The following is a 20,133-nucleotide window of genomic DNA, read 5'->3' on the forward strand; positions in this document are numbered from 1 at the left end:
TGGCTAAGAGAGCAGGAAGGGACCTTAAAGGCCAGGGGGGCATCAGCAGTGCCCACTACAGCCCTGTGGGCCCGAGTCATGGCAGCTGTCTTCTCTGTGGCCAAGGAAAAGTGCTCTCACTTCAGGAGTGTTGCTGATACCTGGCCTTGCCACAGGCCCTCTGCAAATACTCATGGTGTCTAAAGATGTTGACTTGGGGAAAGTGTCGGCCCTTTCAATTGTTTCTCTTTGGTGATGAAAAATGACACACATCTAAGAATAAATGTAAGGTAAATGTACACAATGTCTACACTGAAAACAACAAACCAGTCACAGACGGCTACCCTGTATTCACAGGATAGAAAAATGGGTAGGAGATTAAGATGCTTCACACGAGAGGAGACAAGATTTGAATGGCCAGGAAGTGGATGAGAAGGTGCTTGAGTTTGTTGTCAGGAAAAACGTAAAGCAAAGCCCACTTGGGTGTTACTACATACTCACCAAATGCCAAAATGAACAAGACAGAAAATAACAAGCATACAATCAGATGTGGAACTCCCACACACAGTGGGTCGTGAACAGGCACCACCATTTTTGTATCTACTGAAGTTGAACATGGGCACATCCCATGACCAGGTAAACACAGGAAATGTACAACACAAATGCATGCATTGGTTCACCACAAGACATGCATAAGAATCTTTACAGCAGCACGATGTGAAATAGCCAAAAACTGGACACTGCCCACATGCCCATCAATAGGCAAATGTATAAGAATAGTTGTGTGTTCAAAAATACAATCTTAAACAGCAGTGACAGTGATCTACATGGGCATACAGCAACACAGACGGCACTCACAAAGTGTTGATTAAAAGAAGCCAGACAGAGCATATATTTTTATGTAAAGCACAGAAACAGACAAAAATAATCTATCTTTAGAAGTCAGCATAGTGGCTCCCTTCGTGGGGGTGGTGATAGGTGGCATGGCAACTTCCAGGATGCTGATGATGTCTGGACCAGGGTGATTCCGTCTGTGAGAATGTGCTGAGCTGTACCTTGATGATCTTTTTGTCAAAAACATGCTTCTTCTACTAAGACTCTTTGAAACATTATAGGGAAACAGAAGATCCTCCTGGGAAATGGGGACATTCTAGAAGAGATCACCATGTTCATAGCTACTCTCGAAAGCAACTGCTTTCTATGCCCAGGTCTCCACCTCATCAACTAAATCAGAACACACGGGGCAGAAGCTGAGCATCAGCAGCATGTAAAGGTCCCCAGATGACACCAACATGCAGTCAACTTCAGGACCCACTGGACGATCTTTCCTACCACTTGACAGTGGGAATTAACAGATCCTGTCCCCCAGCCTGGAAGTCTCCCCTCACTCCTGGAGTCTCAGTCTGTCACTTACCCTCCTTGAGGTTCCTGTTACCCTCAGAATAGAAGCAGGCAGTATGATCAATGAGAGAAAAGGGCCAGGTCCTCGAAGCCTGAAGAGCACTTTAAGTGAATCTGGATTTCATTCTAAGAGCAATAAGGAGGCACTGAAGAAATTAAGGAAACATCATCCCTCTTCTGTCACTTATACCCCATTCTGCCTTAGTTAGACATGAATTAATTGTAGTTAGCACATTTTGAGGCATGACCATGGGCAGGCAGTGTTCTCAGGGAATGCACTGATTAATCTCCATGACCACCCTGACATAGGGCCTGCTACTATCCTTGTCTTACTTCTGAGAGGTTTTGTAAAGTCACCCAAGATCACACCGCTTGGGAGTGGTAGAGCCAGACCCAGGGCCAACCAGATAATTCTGCCTTTAACCGCCATGCGCAGGACCTCCCATTGCCTCATCCTTTCCTCAAACACAGAATGACCCTCAGTGTCTGCCAAGCTCCATACTCAGCACTGGGAAGATAATGTTGGGTCTCTCTTCAGCTCTCTGAATATACCTGAATTTAGCTTACAGAAGAGTATTTAAAACAGAAAGACAGTCACAAAACATTAGGTGGAAAAATCAAGCTACATATAGTATGTGCTGTATAATCTCATTTTTTATGGAATATAAAAATGTACTTACAGGAAAAAGGCTAAAAGGATAATATGAAATACCAAAACTTCTAAAGATTTTACTTTCTAAACTCCCTACAATGAATGTTTTATTTTTCTAATACCAACCCAAATGACCCACAGTGCCAGCCTCAAGGACTCATCATCTGGAGCCAACGGGGCAGCCATGCCAGGGATCACAGGGAAAGGCTGGCTGCCTTATCAAGCACGGGCACAGGGTACCAGGGAGGCCAGGAGAGGTGCAGCCTGGTGGACAGCATCTGTGTCCCTGGGGCAGCTCCCCTCCCACAGGATCCAGATGCTCCTGGCACCCAGTAGGCGCCCAGTGTTTACTGAAGAGGAGTAAGGCCTCTACCTGGAGGCTCTGCAAGAACCACACGTGGAGTTGGTTTACAGCACACACGCACACCCCACATCCAAGTCTATAGGGACTGGTGGTGGTGTTTTTGGTGGACAATGCCCGGAATGTGGGACTCCGCCCTGCTAAATTTTAATCTTGGAGCTGCCACTTATTATCTGGATTTTAGATAAGTCATCTCAGCCTCTTCAGCCCTCAGGCCCCTCCTCTGCAAAACTGGGTATTGTTAGGCCTACTTTACAGGGTTGTGGGGTTAAATGGGAGTGTTGCTAGAAAAACTGTGAGTTAAAAGCCTAATAATAATGTAAAGAATTATGTATCAAGTACTTACATGGAACCTCATTTGCAAGGTGCTAATCTGTGTTAAATAGCACAAAAATATTAACCCACATATTCTCCATACCCTAAGAGAGATGCCATGATTATCCTTGCTTTACTGGTGGGGAAACACTGAGCAGCTCAGTGTCTTGTCCAAGACGGCACAGTTAGTAAGCTCCATCCCAGTTCCTAGCAGTGAACCCTGCAGGCTCTCTCGCCATGCAGTAATAAACATGACACAGTATCTCATCTGTAGACACATCCTGTCACACGATTATCTCATCTACACTGCACTGAGTGCTCCCCCAGGCTTACTCTGCCCAGGAGCAATGCTTCTCTTCTGCCATCTGGTGGCAGCCATGGGGCATGACACCTGAGGGGGCGTGTGCTTAGGGCTGGAGGATCTTGGCAAAATCAAGCAGAAATTCTCCTCCTCCATTATGGTAACTCAAAGCAGTATGCCAGGAATACTTGGCATTTTAATGGGGGGAGGGGGCAACTGGCACTCATTCAAAATCATTTGCTGAGCATGTACTGTAGGACACACTTCCATTTATTCCACAAAGATGTATTGAGCCCCTACTAAGGTGAGCCAAACAGCACCCTAGGCTTACTGTCAGGCTCTAGACAGCCAAAGAAACAGGAATAAAATACATCTGCCCTCTAGTACCTTACGGAATACAGACAAGGGGGGCACCAGACCATGTGGGTATGCTGACAAGATTAGCTCCATATGGGCAAGTGGGGGCAGCAACAAGAGCAAAGTCCCAGAAAATAAGAGGGGGTGGCCACTGACAGAATAGGGAACCCCCACCCATCCCAACAAGAGGGAGCCAGAAAGGGTAAATGTGGTGGGGTTAGGACATTTGGTGGTGAAAAGATGGTGTCTTATTCTGTTTTCTGCTGCTCTGACAGAATACCACAGATGTGGCAATTTATAAAGTTTATTTGGTTGACAGTTCTGGAGGCTGGAGAGTCCAAGAGCATGACACCAGCATCTGACAAGGGTCAGCCCATGGTGGAAAGTCAAGTCAGTGCATGAGACAGAGAGAAGTAGGTCAAACGTATCTTTTATGAGAACCCTACTCCCACAATGGCTTTAATCCCTTCATGAGAGTGGAGGCTTCATGACTCAATCACTTCTTGAAGACTCCACCCCAAATACTGGTAAAATGGCAATTAAATAGCAACACGTGCTCCGGGGGAGCCAATCAAGCAACAGCAGGTGGAGACTCTTACCATTTCCATAAGACGCAGGGTAACCATCTGAGAAGTGGGAGTGGGGGCAGGAAGGTACTGGAAGAGGCTAAGGAGAAAAGACACACATGAACCACTTGTTTTAGAGAATAGTGAGCACACATAACCGTTGATTTTTAGGTGGCAATACATTTGGAAAGTGACTTGAAAAGCCTGGCTGTGTGCTTTTCTCCAGGAACATTCAGCTGCTTCAGCAAAGGTGCCTAATCACCTTTAGGGCTTTGTTGCCTGTGTTGTTTAATGCTTCAAATGCACTTTAAAAGAAATGTGTATTCTACTGTGCAGGAGAATGTTCTATAAATGGCAAGTAGGTCCTGTTGGTCGATGATGCTGATCAGTTCTTCTGCATCCTTGCTGATTTTCTGTCTAGTTCTATCAAGCACCAAGAGAGGAGTACAGAAGTACCAACTATAAACAGGGACGTGTCTACTTCTCCTTTCAGTTGTCAGTTTTACTCCACATGTTCTGAAGCTCTCTTGTTTGGTGCATTTAGGGTGGTTATGTCTTGGTGAATTGATGCCTTTTTTTTGTTTGTTTTTTTGAGACGGAGTCTCACTCTGTCGCCCAGGCTGGCAGTGCAGTGGCCAGATCTCAGCTCACTGCAAGCTCCGCCTCCCGGGTTTACGCCATTCTCCTGCCTCAGCCTCCCGAGTAGCTGGGACTACAGGCGCCTGCCACCTCACCCGGCTAGTTTTTTGTATTTTTTAGTAGAGACGGGGTTTCACCAGGTTAGCCAGGATGGTCTCGATCTCGACCTTGTGATCCGCCCGTCTCAGCCTCCCAAAGTGCTGGGATTACAGGCTTGAGCCACTGCGCCCGGCCTGATGCCTTTCTTATTTGTGTAATGTCTCTCCTTATTCCTAGTAATTGCCTTTGCTCTGAAGTGTCCTTTTTTTTTTTTTTTTCTTTTTTTAAGGTAGAGCCTCACTCTGTTGCCCAGCCTGGAGTACAGTGGTTCAATAATAGCTTACTGTTAACCTTGAACTCCTAGGCTCAAGGGCTCGTCCCACTTCAGCCTCCTGAGTAGCTAGAACTACTGGTGCATGCCACCACACCTGGCCAACTTTTAATTTTTTTTTGTAGAGACAGGGTTTTGCTATGTTGCCCAGGCTGGTCTTAAACCCCTAGCCTCAAGTAATGCTCCTGCCTCAGCCTCGCAAAGCACTGAGATTATAGGTATGAGCCACCACACCCAGCCCTCTGAAGCCTACTTTGGCTGATATTTATATAGAGACTCAAGAGTTTTAAAAACCATGTCAAAGTGGTACATCTTTTTTCACATTTTTACTTTTAACCTGCCTATAGCACTATATTCAAAGTGATTTTCTTGTATACTGCATTATAATTGGGTCATTTAAAAATCTATTTTGATAATCTTTGTCTAATCTGTTTAGACCACTTACATGTAATGTAATTACAGATGTCAAGATTTAGGTCTATATTTATCTTTATTATCTACCTGTTTTTTATTCCCGTTTTCCATGTCCTGCCTTCCTGTGGGCTACTTGAACATTTTGTACTACTCCATTTTGCTTTACCTATAGTGTTGTTCACTTTATCTTTTTCTGTAACTTTTATTCGTGGTTACTCTTGAGATTATCGTACACATATTTATCAGTCTAGTAATATCAATATTTTACCATTTCAAGAAAAATACAGAAACCTTAACACCATTTAAGTCTCTTTGCTCTCCCATTCTTTGTAACATAGTTGTCTTAAATATCACCTCTGCATACCCTGAAAAGCATACCAGGCATTGTTATAATTTCTTTAAAAAATTTTTTCCATAGGTTATTGGGGAACAGGTGATGTTTGGTTACATGAGTAGGTTCTTTAGTGGTGATTTGTGAGATTTTGGTGCACCCATCACCTGAGCAGTATACACCTGTACTCAATTTGTGGTCTTTTATTCCTCACCCCCTTCCCACCCTTTCCCCGAGTTCCCAAAGTCCATTGTGTCATTCTTATGCCTTTGCATCCTCATAGCTTGGCTTCCACTTATGAGTAAGAACATAGTGTTTGGTTTTCCATTCTTGAGTTACTTCACTCAGAATCTTATTCTAAGTCTTCAATCTCATCCAGGTTGCTGCAAATGCCATTAATTCATTCCTTTTATGGCCGAGTAGTATTCCATCTGCCGTTTGTGTGCTACCTAGAAACTAATCTGAAACTTAGGCAGTATTCCACACCATAGTTGAATTCTCAGTTTTTGCTTTATTGATTCTGGTCAGTTTCAAGCATGAGCTGCTCAGAGGTGTGCTCAGGACTTCATACACAGAATTAAAGATCTTTCTCTCCAGTTCTCTCTTCTCTGAAATCCTCCCCAATTCTCTAGTGTAGAGACACTGACTCTTTATTGTCCTTCACTTAGTGCTGGCTGGGCATGTTGACAGGGCTCCCCTCCAGAGTCTCCATGCTGAAGCATCCAGTGGGAGGGGTGCAATTTCTTTAAGGTGTTCATCTGGAGGAGGGGAGTAATATAGTTTGAATATTTGTCCCCATCCAAATCTCATGCTGAATTTTAATCCCCAGTGCTGGAGATGGAGCCTAGTGAAAGGTCTTTGGATCATGATGGTGGATTCCTCATGAATGGTTTGGGCCATCTCCTTGGTGATAAGTGAGCTCTCACTCTGAGTTCACAAAAGATCCGATGACTTAATTAAAAAAGTATGTGGCACCTCCCCCCACTCTCTCTCGTGCTTGCTCTTTTTCTTTTATTTTTTTATTGATACTTTCATTGGTCTTGATGCTCCTCCTTTTGTCATGTAACGTGTCTGCTCCTCCTTCACCTTCCACCATGCTTGTCAGCTTCCTGAGGCTTCCCTAGAAGCCAAGCAGATGCCAGCACCATGCTTCTTGTAAAGCCTGCAGAACCATGAGCCAAATAAACCTTTTTTCTCTGTAAATTACCCAGTCTCAGATATTTATTTATAGTAATGCAAGAACAGCATAATACAGGGAGGTATACTCAAAGCAGCTTCATCTTGCAGGGCATCCTATTCCAGATCTTTTGGCTAGAGACATTAGGTTCTTTTTAAAATTTTGGTCTGTAATTGTAGGTGGTAGACTGCCACAGCACCGAGACCAGGATATACAGGAGGAAGAAAACAAACAGATAACCCACTGCTGAGTTGTGCTATGAGTCCTGAGGTCCTTTGGCCACTCTATCTTCTTTCCTCCACCTTTCAGAGTCTTCTGGTAGTTGCTTTATACATTTGGCCCAGGATTTTTCGTTGTAATCAGCAGGAGAAATAGGGTGGAGCAGGACCTATCCCATTTTGTCCAGAACCATCAATGATACCTTTTTTAAAACCTTCTTAAAATGGATCACACTAAAAAGTACTAAATACACATTACACATATAGTTAACAAACTTTGGGATGCGGGGAGCAGGGGAGATGGGCCAGAACTATTTGAGAGATGCCTTAAGACTGAGGTCACTCTAAAGTGCAGGCAGAGCTTGAAAGTTAGCTGCAGCTTTTTTATTCCTGGAAGTGTTCCCTCTACTTGTCTCCCAGAGAGTACATACTCCATGGGATGCCCTCTGTGGCCAATCTCCAGCCTCACATTCCCTTCTCAAGCCCCTGTCAGGGAACTGTCTCTCTCTTGCCTTTCAGGGAGGCACTGTGATAATGGAGCTAGCAGCTTCAGGCTTTGGAATCAGACTGCCTTAGTTCTAATTCTGCCTCTGTAACTTCTTGGTTATGTGACTTTATCTGAGAACCAGTTTCCAACCTGTAAGATGGGGACAATAATACAGAAACTAATACTTCTTACAACCTCTACTATGATCACATAGTCTAAGCTACTTAGATTACAATAGTGTCACTGCTTCCACCCTTGACCCTTCTTCATCCTTTTCTCTACATAACAGCAACATAAGAAACTTAAAAAGGAAAGTCACATCATGTCACTCCTCTGCCCAACTGCTTCTCCAAATCCTTACAATGGACATAGCGACTCTCTATGATCTGGCCCCTGCTACCTTTTCAAGCCCCACTTCCTACCATTCTTTCCCTGCTAACCTCACTCCAGCTATTCTGCTGCTCCTTGAAAATTCCAAGCATCCTCCCGCCCTCAGGACTTTTGCATATGTCTCTGCACGGAATTTCCTTTCTCCAGATGGAGACAGCATAATGTGGTGGTAAGGGAAAAATCACTTTGGTTACTAAAAAGTGTGTGAGTGTATACAGTGGGCCCTCCATATCCACAAATTCTGCATTGGCAAATTCAGCCAAAAGCAGATGGAAAATATTTGAGAAAAAATAACAAGAAATAACAACATAACAATAAAAATGCAAATAAAAACCCAACACAGTATAACAACTATTTACACAGCATTTACATACTAGGCATTATAAGTAATCAAGCGATTAAAGTATATGAGAGGATGTGCGTAGGTTATATGCAAATATGATGCCATTTTGTATAAGGAACTTGCATATCTGTGGATTTTGGTGTCCTGAGGACATTCTGGAACCAATCCCTCAGGGATACTGAGGCACAATTGTATATATGTATAATTTATATATGTGTGTGTGTGTGTGTATATATATATATATATATATAAAATACATTTATTCAGTGCTGTGTCAAGCACCATTCTAATGGACCAATTTACAAACATCTGAATCTTCATGACAATAACCCAACATAGGTAAATACTACTACTTTTTTTTTTTTTTTTTTTTTTTTTTTTTGAGACAGAGTCTTGCTCTGTCGCCCAGGCTGGAATGCAGTGGCACAATCTTAGCTCACTGCAGCCTCTGCCTCCCAGGTTCAAGCAATTCTCCTGCCTCATCCTCCTGAGTAGCTGAGATTACAGGCATGCACCACCACAACCGGCTAGTTTTTGTACTTTTAGTAGAGATGGGGTTTCACCACGCTGGCCAAGCTGGTCTCGAACTCCTGGCCTCAAGTGACCTGCCTGCCTCAGCCTCCCCAAGTGCTGGGATTACAGGCATGAGCCACCACGCTCGGCTGGTAAATACTACTTTTATAATGATTTTAGATATAATGAAACTAAAGTATAGAAAAATTAATTTGTCCACATAGCTAGCAAGCAGTAGTCAGGATTCAAACCCAGTGTAGTGCCTTTTCCCTCACCTTTATAAAATTTTATAATATTTGTACTTCATAAGCATATATTATACTTATATAAATCTATACATGAGTGATGCAAGTTAAGTGCTTAGCACAGTGCCTGGCACAAAATATGGTTCCAACAAATGTTAGCTGGGTTTTCATTCCCATTGTACCTTTCAAGGGCACATGTGGGAATTTAAGCTATATGATAGCTACCACATACTAATGGGAGAAAGTCAGAGACTCCTTCAGATCCAATCTTCAGCAGAAACCTCTGAAGACAATGAAATGAAAGATTTGACATGACTACACTGATGTTTTAGCAAGGAATTCTGCTGGAAGTGTATGGGACCAAGTTATGGGAGGAAGAAGTTAAAGCAGGGAGAACTACCGGGGAAGTATTGGAAAAGGTCCAAGAGTTCCATCTCTTAATGGCAGCTCACATGGAGTTTACATTCTAGGTGGAAACCTTTCATACGCTTATTTTCGGCAGTTCTCACAACTGAGATTTGAGAGGGATATATATTATCCCTATTTTTCTGAATAGAAAATGGAGGCTTAGAGTGGTGAAATAATTTGTCAAGTTACCTAGTCAACAAGCGTGAGAAATGAAGAACTCAAGTCTTCCTCTATATTCCAGAGTCCTCTACTCTGTTAGATACCTAATCACCAAGTTATAGCTCTGCAGACTAAGAGTGTTTTATGATTTAGGTAAACTGAGAAAGATAAATTCATTTAATTTAGCAGTAACATCTAATAAACATTATTACTGTTTCTTACATTTTGTAATGTCTTATATTTTTGAAACAGGGACTTTCAAGATACAGCAATGGGACACAGGCAGACATATGTTCCTTGAATCTGCTCCTGGTTTGGGAATGTTTGTGACTATTACAACTTACAATGGTGAGGTAAAACATTCTTTTATACTTTGTTACTAAAATTTTTCATTTGCCAGAAATTCAGGTATCATGTAGCCCAGTTTTAAAATCTCTACAGAAGCACTTACACACCGGCATTAACAATTTTTAATGCATATAGCACTGAATGATAGCATGACATAAAAACATAGCAAGTGCCTGCCCTCAATGAGCCTATAGTTTAGTTGAGAAGCAGAGACAGGCTTCGTAACATAAAAAGCTTTTAAAAAATAAAATGAGGAGCCCCAGATTTGCCATCTTGAAGTCTGCTGATCTTGCTAGGCAAAAGGGACCTTAGGGCCAAAGCACCCCTGTGGTTTTGCACCACCCAGGCCCCATCTGCTTTGCTGGTGCTGCAGCCCCACCCAAGCACAAGGCTCAGATAAGCCAACTCCTCCCTCCTCCCATTTTGGCATGGGCGTTCTCTAGCAATGCAGCAGCCTCAGCGACTATCTGGTCTTATATACCTCTTACTAGGAGTTAGCAAAGGAGTACAAAAGTCACCAGGTAATGTGGAAAGAATATGGATTTTGGAGTCAGAATCAAACTCAAGCATAGATTGTCACATATAAGCTAAAATCTTGGAAGGGTTATTTGACTGCTTTGATGCTGTTTTCTCATATATACAATGGATATAACAGAGATATCCATCTCCCACTATGTAAGCTCAAGACAATGAATTCCTCATTCCACTAACTCAAACCTAGTTGTTCTGGAGCTGTGCTCATGGGGTAGCAGAATGGTTGTGGACCAAAGACTTGGAGAACAGAACAGGCTGGCAAGAAAAGGGTGCTTGAAGTAGGCAGGACAGGACTCCCACTCTCATAAAACTGGATAACTGGTTGACCCAAGCTCAGGAAGACACTATGACACCCCCACTTATGTGGAGACAGACAGCTGTGCTGAAAACTCCAATCCAGTTGGATTTTTGGACACTTGATTTTTACCTGTTCAATAGTTTTCTCTTGGCACATCTGGCACCTCACTGACAATAATTCCCCTGGGACTGTTTTCCTAGCTCCAGCACTTGTCAAGACAGCTACCCTCTCTTCTCTACACACCCACATCTATGCTTCTAGCCCACTTCCTGTTCCGTTGTATCAAACCCCAATTATCTTTTGTACTTTCCCAATAATCCTTAATGACCAATCTGAAAATGTCTCCAAAGCACATTAAACCCAGAGACAAATTTTAGTTGAGCCAAAAACTATCACATTAAAACCCATTCACTGTTTTTTTAAAAGACATAGAAGACTCATTCTTTGAAAATTGAAATTGCCTGAAACAACATCTGAACTCTCTATTCTGTTCCATTGATCTGTTTGTCTATTCTTTCACCAATACCACACTGTCTTGACTACTGCAGCTTCATAGTAAATCTTAAAGTTGGGTAGTCTTAGTCCTCTTTTATTCTTCTCCCTCAATATTGTGTTGGCTATTATGGGTCTTTTGTTTCTCCATATAAATATTAGAATCAGCTTGTCAATATTCACAAAATAGTTTTAGGATTTTACTGGGATTCTGTTGAATTTATAGATCAAGTTGGGAAGAACTGAGATTTTGACAATAAGAAGTCTTCTTATCTATGAATATGGACTTCTCTCCATTTCTTTCTCCAGTTTTGTTTTCTTCATATAGGTCTTGCACATATTGTTAGATTTATAAATAAGTAATTTGAGGGAGGGTGCTGATGTAAATGATACTGTGCTTTTTATTTCACATTCCACTTGTTCATTGTTAGTATACAGGAAACTGATTCACTTTCTTATATTCATCTTGTACCCTGCAACTTTACAATAATCACTTACTAGTTCTGGCAGTTTGTCAATTCTTTTCGGTTTTACACATAAACAGTCATGTCACCTGTGAACAAAGTTTATTTCATCCTTCCCAAACTCCTTATTTCCTTCTACTGCATTAGCCAGGACTTCCAGTCCACCAACAAAAGGCTTCTAGTTTCTGACCAATAAGTACTAATAGCTATAGGTTTTTTTTGTAGATGTTCTTCATCAAATTAAGTTCCCCTGTGTTCCTAGTTTGATGCATTTTTATCATAAATGGGTGTTGGCTGTTGTTAAATGCTTTTTCTGCATCTATTGATATGATGGTATGATTTTTCTTCTTTCACCTACTGATGTGATGAATTACACTAATTGATTTCCTAATGTTAAACCAGCCTTGCATATCTGTAATAAGACCCACTTGGTTGTGGTATATAATTCTTTTTATATATTGCTGGATTTTCATTTGCTAATATTTTGTTAAGGGTTTTTGCATCTATATTCATGAGATATAATGATATGTAGTTTTCTTATAATGTCTTTGTCTGGTTTTGGTATTAGGGTAATGCTGGCCTCATAAAATGAATTAGGAAGTATTCCTTCTGTGTCTATCTTCTGGAAGAGATTGTAGAGAATTGGCACAATTTCTTCCTTAAATGTTTGGTGGAATTCACCAATGAACCCATCTGGGCCTGGTGCTTTCTGCTTTGGGAAGTTTCTATTGATTCAACCTCTTACTAGATATAGGCCTATTCAGATTGTCTACTTCTTGTATTTTATTAGATTGTGTATTTCAAGGAATTGGTCAGTTTCACCTAGGTTATCAAATTTGTGGGCATGGCGTTGTTCACAGTATTTCTTTATTATTCTTTTCATGTCCATGGGATTTGTAATGATGCCCCTTATTTTGTTTCTGATATTTGTAATTTGTGTCATCTTCATTTTTTTCTTAGCTTGGCTAGAAGCTTTTAACCTTTTCTAAGAATCAGCTTTTGGTTTTGTTGATTTTTTTCTATTTCTTGTTTTTAATTGATTTCTGCTGTTTTTATTTTTCTTCTGCTGCTCACTTTGCACTTAATTTTCTCTTCTTTTTCTACTTTCCTTAGGTAGCAGCTTAGATTATTAATTTTAGATCTTGCTTTTGAATACAGTCATCCCTTGGTATTTGCGGGGTATTGGTTCCAGGATTCTCCAAAGCTATAAAACTCTGAAGATGCTCAAGTCCCTTATATGAAATGGTGTAGTTTGCAGGTAACTAGTGCACATCCTTGCATTAATTTAAATCACATCTAGATTACTTATATCTAATACAATGTAAATGCTGCAGAGTTGTTACACTGTAGTTTTTCACTTATATTATTTTTGTTATATATACATATTTCAAGTATTTTCAATACATGGCTGGTTCAATCCAGGAGTGAAAACTGGTATTACAGAGAGCCAACTATATATGGATTCAATGCTTTCAATTTCCCTGTAGTCACTGCTCTTGTCGCATCCCACAAATTTTGATACGTTGTAGTTTTTGTCTTTTCTTCTTTGATCCATGTTAATTAGAAGTGTGTTGTTTAATCTCCAAGTATTTTGCGATTTTCCAGCTATCTCTCTGTTACTGATTTCCAGTTTAATTCCACTGTGGCCTGAGAACATATATTGTATGATTTCTATTATTTTAAATTCGTTAAGGTGTGATATATGGCCCAGAATGTGGTCTACCTTGGTGAATGTTCCATATGAACTTGAGAAAAATGTGTCCTCTGCTATCATTAGATAAAGTAATCATAGGTGTCAATTATGTCCAGCCAACTGATGGTGCTACTGAGTTCAATGATGTCCTTACTGATTTTGGCCTGCAGGATCTGTCCATTTTTGACAGAAGGGGTTGAAAACTCCAACTATAATAAAGTGTTCATCTATTTTTTCCTTGCAGTTCTATCAGGCTTTACTTCACATATTTTCATGCTCTATTGTCAGGTGCATACATGTTGAGGATTGTTGTCTTCTTAGAGAATTAACCCCTGTATCATTATGTACTGCTCCATTATATAATTATCCCTGATAATTTTCATTGCTTTTGAAGTCTACTCTGCCTGAAATTAATACAGCTACTCCAGCCTTCTTTTGATTAAGGTTAGCATGGTGTTATCTTTCTCTAGCCCTTCATTTTTAATCTATGTGTCTTTACATTTCAAATGATTTTCTTATAGACAACATATAGTTGGGTCTCATTTTTTGATCCACTCTTTTTTAACTGGTGTATTTAGACCATTGATATTTTTTTTCCATGTGTCCAAGGCATGAACCAGGTATGGGTACAGATCAAAGGCCAAGCTGGGATGAACAAGGGGTTGCTTTGTCCCTGGCTGATATAAGATGGGCACCACCAACCAGGTGCCACTCTACTGAGGTCAAAGACACAGATCATTAACATTTAAGGTGATGATTTATATAGCTGGATTATCTGCCATATTTGTTACCATTTTCTATTTGTTGCCCTCATTCTTTGTTCTATTTTTTTCTTCTCCTCTTTTTCAAGCCTTTTGGGGTTTTAATTGAGCATTTTCTGTGATTCCATTCTCTCTGTTAGCATATGAAGTTGCCCTAGAGTTTGCCATATACATTCACATTCACAACTAGTCCAAGTCTAATTTCAAATAACACTATACACTACCACTTCACAGGTAATGCCTTTTTTTTTTTTTTTTTTTTTTTGAGATGAAGTCTCACTCTGTCACCCAGCCTGGTGTGAACTCAGCTCACTGTAACTTCCTCCTCCCAGGTTCAAGCAATTCTCCCTGCCTCAGCCTTCTGAGTAGCTGGAATTACAGGCACCCGCCACCACACCTGGCTAATTTTTCTTTTTGTATTTTTTAGTAGAGACAGGGTTTCACCATGTTGGCCAGGCTGGTCTTGAACTTCTGACCTCAGGTGATCCGCCTGCCTCAGCCTCTCAAAGTGCTGGGATTACAGGCATGAGCCACCATGCCTAGCCTCAAGTGCCTTTTATTAACAAAGTATTCCTAATTCTTCCTTGTTGTCCCTAATTTTATCATGGCTATCATTAATTTCACTTACATGTAAACTATGATCATTCAATACATTGTTGCCATTATCTTGAATAAAGTGGTATTTCTTAGGTCAGTTAAGAACAAGAAAATAGAGGCTGAGCGCAGTGGCTCACGCCTGTAATCCCAGCACTTTGGGAGGCCGAGACAGGTGGATCACGAGGTCAAGAGATCGAGACCATCCAGGCCAACATGGTGAAACCCTGTCTCTACTAAAAAATTAGCCGGGCGTGGTGGTGAGCGCCTGTAGTCCCAGCTACTCCGGAGGCTGAGGCAGGAGAATGGCGTGAATCTGGGAGGCGGAGCTTGCAGTGAGCCAAGATTGCCCCACTGCACTCCAGGCTGGGCAACAGAGCGAGACTCCGTCAAAAAAAAAAAAAAAAAAAGAATAAGAAAATAGAAAGTTTTAATTTTACCTCCACTTTTCTAATGTTCATCCTTTATGCAGATTTGAGTTTCTGACCTATATAATTTTCCTTCTTTCTAAAGAATTCTTTTAACATTTCTTACAAGGCAGATCTACCAGCAAAAAATCCTTCAGTTTTTATTTGTTTGAGAAACGCTTTACTCCCTCTTATGTCTTGCAGGATGATTTTGCAGGACACCAAAGTCTAGGTTGGTCATTTTTTATCCCCAATACATTAAATATTTCACTCTACTCTCTTCTTGTTTGCATAGCTTCTGAGGAGAGGTCAGATGCAATTTTTACATTTGCTGCTCTGTAAGTAAGGTTCTTCCCCTCTCTGGCTGCTCAAGATTTTCTTATTCGTGTTTGCTTCTCTGCAGTTTTAATGATATTCCTAGGTGTAGCTTTTTGGTTTCATTTTGGGGTTGAGGGGATTTCATGAGGGGGTGAGGGGATTAATCCTGTTTGGTATACTCTGAGCTTCCTGAATCTATGGCTTGGTATATTAATTTGGGGGAAAAATTCTCAGTCATTATTGCTTCAAATATTTCTTTTCTTTTCTCTGTTTCTCCTCCATCCGGTACTCCCATTATATGTCAAGTTACACCTTTTGTAGTTGTTCCACAGTTCTTGGATATTCTGTGGGACAACAGTAGTGGGAGAGTGTTTTCTCCATACTATCCCTGGATAGTTTTAAATCTTTGTCAATCTGACAATGAACAAGGGCTATCTTACTGTAGTTTGAATTTTTTAATTACTAGCAAGGCTGAATATTTTTCATGTTTATTAGCCATTTGATTTCTTGTTTAGGAATGGCACAATTTTTTACTAGATAATATATAGATTTATTTTTAAGAATGGAAACTAGGAAATAATAACTCAATCTATGGAAATCCTTAATCCTAGGTAATATTGTCGAAGCTATATGGCCCGCAAGGGACATTCTATTTTACTTCATATTCACCTGGTGAACATATCATTTGCTTAGAATCTAATTCTACGAGGCTTGTGTCATTTGGAGGGAATAGGCTGGTAAGTACATGCTTCCCATGTCCTTGTTGATGAACACAGTGTCAGCACTATTCAAGCATGACACTGGTATGCAGATCCATTACACTCAAACTGGCTAGAAACTTATTAAAGTCCTATGCCCAGATCTCATCGCAGCAACCAAAGAGGGAGCTGGAGAGCTTGGAAGGGGTTCAAAGGAGAGCCATGAAGTTGATTAAAGGGTTGAAAAATAAGAGCCGTGAGGGAAGGTTAAAAGAACTGTGATTATTCAGGCTTGAAAACAAGTGAAGGCTGAAGGGTGAATTAATAATGGAATTCTAATAAATAAAACTCTTACACGGTAGATGGTGATTGGCTATTTTCTAAATGTGTTCAGAACTGATGAAAACGATTTGTACTTTAGCATAAGAAATTTAGTCATATGTAAAGAAAATTTCTCTCAGAACGTTAATCAAATTTTCTCCAGACCAAAGTCATTTACCTAATAGTTAATTTGATGTTCAGGAAGGTATAAATATACGTAAGGTCAGTAATTTACCATTTAATGCATTATTATTACAAGAAAGACTACCAAGTAGAACAAGGAAGAGTGGCAGTGAGGGAAAAAAGGGAGCTGAAGAGTGAAGTAGCGCCCTGCTTTTGAAAAGGGGGAAGAGAGAAAAAGGAAGGACGGAGGAATGGGAGGATACAAGAGTGAGAAAGTAAGGAAAAAGAGTGGAGCTGTTTTTAAAAACATGCCATTTTTTCCTTTTTACTGTTTGTACAGAGGATCCACTTAGATATTCGAGTTGGAGAACACGACCTTGATGCGGCCATTGCTCAAGCAAAGGACAAAGTTAATGAACTTACCTTCAAGCTTGAATATCTAATTGAACAAATTGGGCAAATAGTCAAAGAACAAAACTATCAAAGGGTCAGTCTGCCTACTCAGCTTATTTTATCTCTTGTTACCAGCAACTCATTTCTCAACGCAAAGCTCCTGGACCAAGGAAAGAATGAACTGCCTGTTCCTCACTCTTTCTCTCTGAGGTGGAACTGTGTGGACTCACAGGGACTGGAGAGAGCAATTTTTCTTCACTTTGTCTGCTGGACCATGAGCTCCTCTAGGAAAGAGAATTTCAGTTCATTCATCTTTTTATGCCCTGTGCCTAACAAAGTCCCCAGCAGCACAGGGTGTGAGCTTGCAGAATGAATAAATGCTTCCAAATGCATCCTATATATTTGTAGAGACTCGTGTATGCTCACTTTCCAAATCACAATTTTATTCTTATGACATTAGGTGCTTTTTGAGTGACTACACTAAGCGGATGTTGGTCGGATATGGGCTTAAATCTCATCTACACGTCAGTAATCTGTGTCATCTCTAAGCTTCAGTTTCCTTACCAGGTAGATAAGGACAGGTGTGATAAGCAAATAAGGCATGCAAGTGCCTGGCCTAATGCCTGGCATAAAGGCTGGACTCAAACGATGAAATCTACCACTATTGGGTAATGTTCACTTTGCCTGATGGTAGCAAATAAAATATATAAATAGGTCAAATTCCTGGTATTTTACACCAAAATACAAAAACATCTAAGGTTGATTTTTACTCTCTTATACTTGGCTAAGCAATAGATTCTGTTTTAGAAAAGCAGACTGCACAGATACATTGGTGTAAGATATTAATTGGGTAATATTAAATACCTTGAATGCCCACAACAACCCTCCCCTCAAAATCATGAGTTAAGTACTTTATGACACTAAACCTGTCTATTTCTTTTTCGCATAGGACCGTGAAGAAAAGTTTCGGATGACCAGTGAAGATACAAATAGCAATGTTTTATGGTGGGCTTTTGCACAAATACTAATCCTTATCTCAGTCGGAATTTTCCAGATGAAATACCTGAAAAACTTCTTTATAGCTAAGAAGCTTGTTTAAAATATTATCAATAAGGACAAATAATTTGCATAATGTTTGAGTTAATAAATCAAAATACCTGCACAAATGTGTATTACTTTTATGATTTCAAAGATACCACAGATTGAAATTAACATTATCATAATATAATATTGATAGAATGCTTTTTATAATACAGCTTCTGAATATGACAGATCAGGCACCTCATCCTGTTCTTATTTTTGAGACAGAGCCTCGCTCTGCTGCACAGGTGCCGTCAGGCTCACTGCAGCCTCGACCTCCAGGGCCCAAGTGATCCTCCCACCTCAGTCTCCCTGAGTAGCTGGGACCCCAGGCGCCCACCACCACACCCACCTAATTTTTGTAGAGACGTGGTTTTGCCATGTTGCTGGTCTTGCTATTTTAAACTTGGCAGAGATCAGCACTGTGTAACAGAAATAAAAGTGGGCTACATATATAATTCTTATTTGTTGTTGTTGTTGAGATAAAGTCTCACTCTGTTGACCAGGCTGCAGTGCAGTGGTGTGACTTCGGCTCACTGCAACCTCCGCCTCCTGGGTTCAAGGGATTCTCCTGCCTCAGCCTCCTGAGTAGCTGGGATTACAGGCGCCTGCCACCATGCCTGCTAATTTTTCTATTTTTAGTAGAGAGGGGGTTTTACCATGTTGGCCAGGCTAGTCTCGAACTCCTGACCTCAGGTGATTCGCCCACCTCGGCCTCCCAAAGTGCTGGGATTACAGGTGTGAGCCACCGCACCCAGCCCATACTTAATTCTAAGTTTCCTAGTCTCCACATTTCAAAGGATTTTTTGAAAGCGTAAAATCAATGCTAGTGATATATTTAACCTAATATATCAAAAATATCACTTTAGCATGTGATCAACATAAAATTACTAAGACGTTTTTCATACGAGGCCTGGAAACAGCTGTATGGGCACAGGGGCCACTTGGCCCGCAGCTACCGAGAGCGCTCACCCTGTGCTCTCCTGGCACAAACACCAGCCTGAGCCTCTCGATCCGGGCTCTGCAGCGTCCCCGAGGGCGGAAACTCAATGAACCACGCGGAGGACAATTTTATAAAAACTCACTTCCCCATGCTGGAAGCTGGAAGCAGCAAAGGTCCTTTCCAGGCTTCGCCTTCTGTTTCAGAGAAAGCAGGCTCAGGCCTCCCGTGGTGAGGTCGCTGCGCCCGCAGCCACCTGGGCACTAGCCCCAAAGCGCAGAGTGCGACCTAGCCCCCATCCCCACCCCACCCCCCCACCGCCCCAACCCCACCGCCCCAACCCCACCGCCCCAACCCCACCCCCCCACCGCCCGAACCCCACCCCCCCAACCCCACCCCCCCAACCCCACCCCCCCACACCCCCCCACCGCCCGAACCCCACCCCCCAACCCCACCCCCCCACCCCCCCACCCCCCCAACCCCACGGCCTCATCCCACCCCCCCACGGTCCAACCCCACCGCCTCACGGCCCCACACCCACCCCAACTCCCACATCCCCACTCCCGCTCCAGCTCCCATCCCAACTCTCACACCCACTTCTCCCTCCCTCCCTCCCTCCCATCCCGCTCCCAGGGCCCCCACACCCACTCCCCCGAGTCCTCCCCGGCCTGTCCCGCACACTACCCTGGCCGCCCTGGCCTCAGGCCCAGCTCCCGGCCTTCGTGGTGGGCCTGGCCCGCATCCCCCCACCCTCTCCGCGCTCCCCCGCCCCTCCCCCATTGCGGTCGCGCCCGACGCCTCCTCCGCGCAGCCGCCATTCCCAGCGCCCGACGCCTCCTCGGCGCAGCCGCCATTCCCAGCGCCCGCCACCCGGGCCGGGCTTCCACAAAACACCTGAGGAACGCAAAGACAAGGGCGGGACGTCGGTGCTCGCGGTGCGTTCCTCCGCCTACTCCAGCCGAAACGACCCGGGAGAGGAGTCAGACGCGCCCTCCCGAGTGCTGCAGGGCCACCCGCGGGGTTGGCGGGAGTGCGTGAGCTCC

General features: G+C 42.3%; 1 long non-coding RNA gene and 2 other non-coding genes across 6 annotated transcripts in view; 1 reads left to right on the forward strand and 2 right to left on the reverse strand.

Moving 5' to 3' along the window:
* The window catches only part of LOC104671728, a 35,625-nt gene extending 17,393 nt beyond the window's left edge, over nucleotides 1–18,232 (forward strand). For 2 of the 4 annotated variants that reach the window (XR_004055525.1, XR_004055526.1), the window contains exons 2-5: nucleotides 9,879–9,979; nucleotides 16,147–16,272; nucleotides 17,018–17,164; nucleotides 18,020–18,232. This is a non-coding gene — a transcript (uncharacterized LOC104671728). Of the gene's footprint in view, nucleotides 1–3,698; nucleotides 3,780–9,878; nucleotides 9,980–16,146; nucleotides 16,273–17,017; nucleotides 17,165–18,019 lie in introns of those variants that run through there. The other 2 variants (XR_004055527.1, XR_004055528.1) reach the window with 2 other exon arrangements.
* Nucleotides 863–20,098, reverse strand: LOC115895317. The gene is made up of 3 exons (XR_004055530.1): nucleotides 19,985–20,098; nucleotides 1,394–1,506; nucleotides 863–1,129 (listed from the first exon to the last, which is right to left on the reverse strand). It is a non-coding gene; the product is annotated as an uncharacterized LOC115895317 (long non-coding RNA).
* On the reverse strand, nucleotides 14,052–14,186 carry LOC115896261. The gene has a single exon (XR_004056163.1). It is a non-coding gene; the product is annotated as a small nucleolar RNA SNORA48 (small nucleolar RNA).
* Nucleotides 20,099–20,133: the final 35 nt, after the last annotated feature.

This window comes from Rhinopithecus roxellana, chromosome 2 (assembly GCF_007565055.1).
Source record: "Rhinopithecus roxellana isolate Shanxi Qingling chromosome 2, ASM756505v1, whole genome shotgun sequence".
NCBI lineage: Eukaryota > Metazoa > Chordata > Mammalia > Primates > Cercopithecidae > Rhinopithecus > Rhinopithecus roxellana.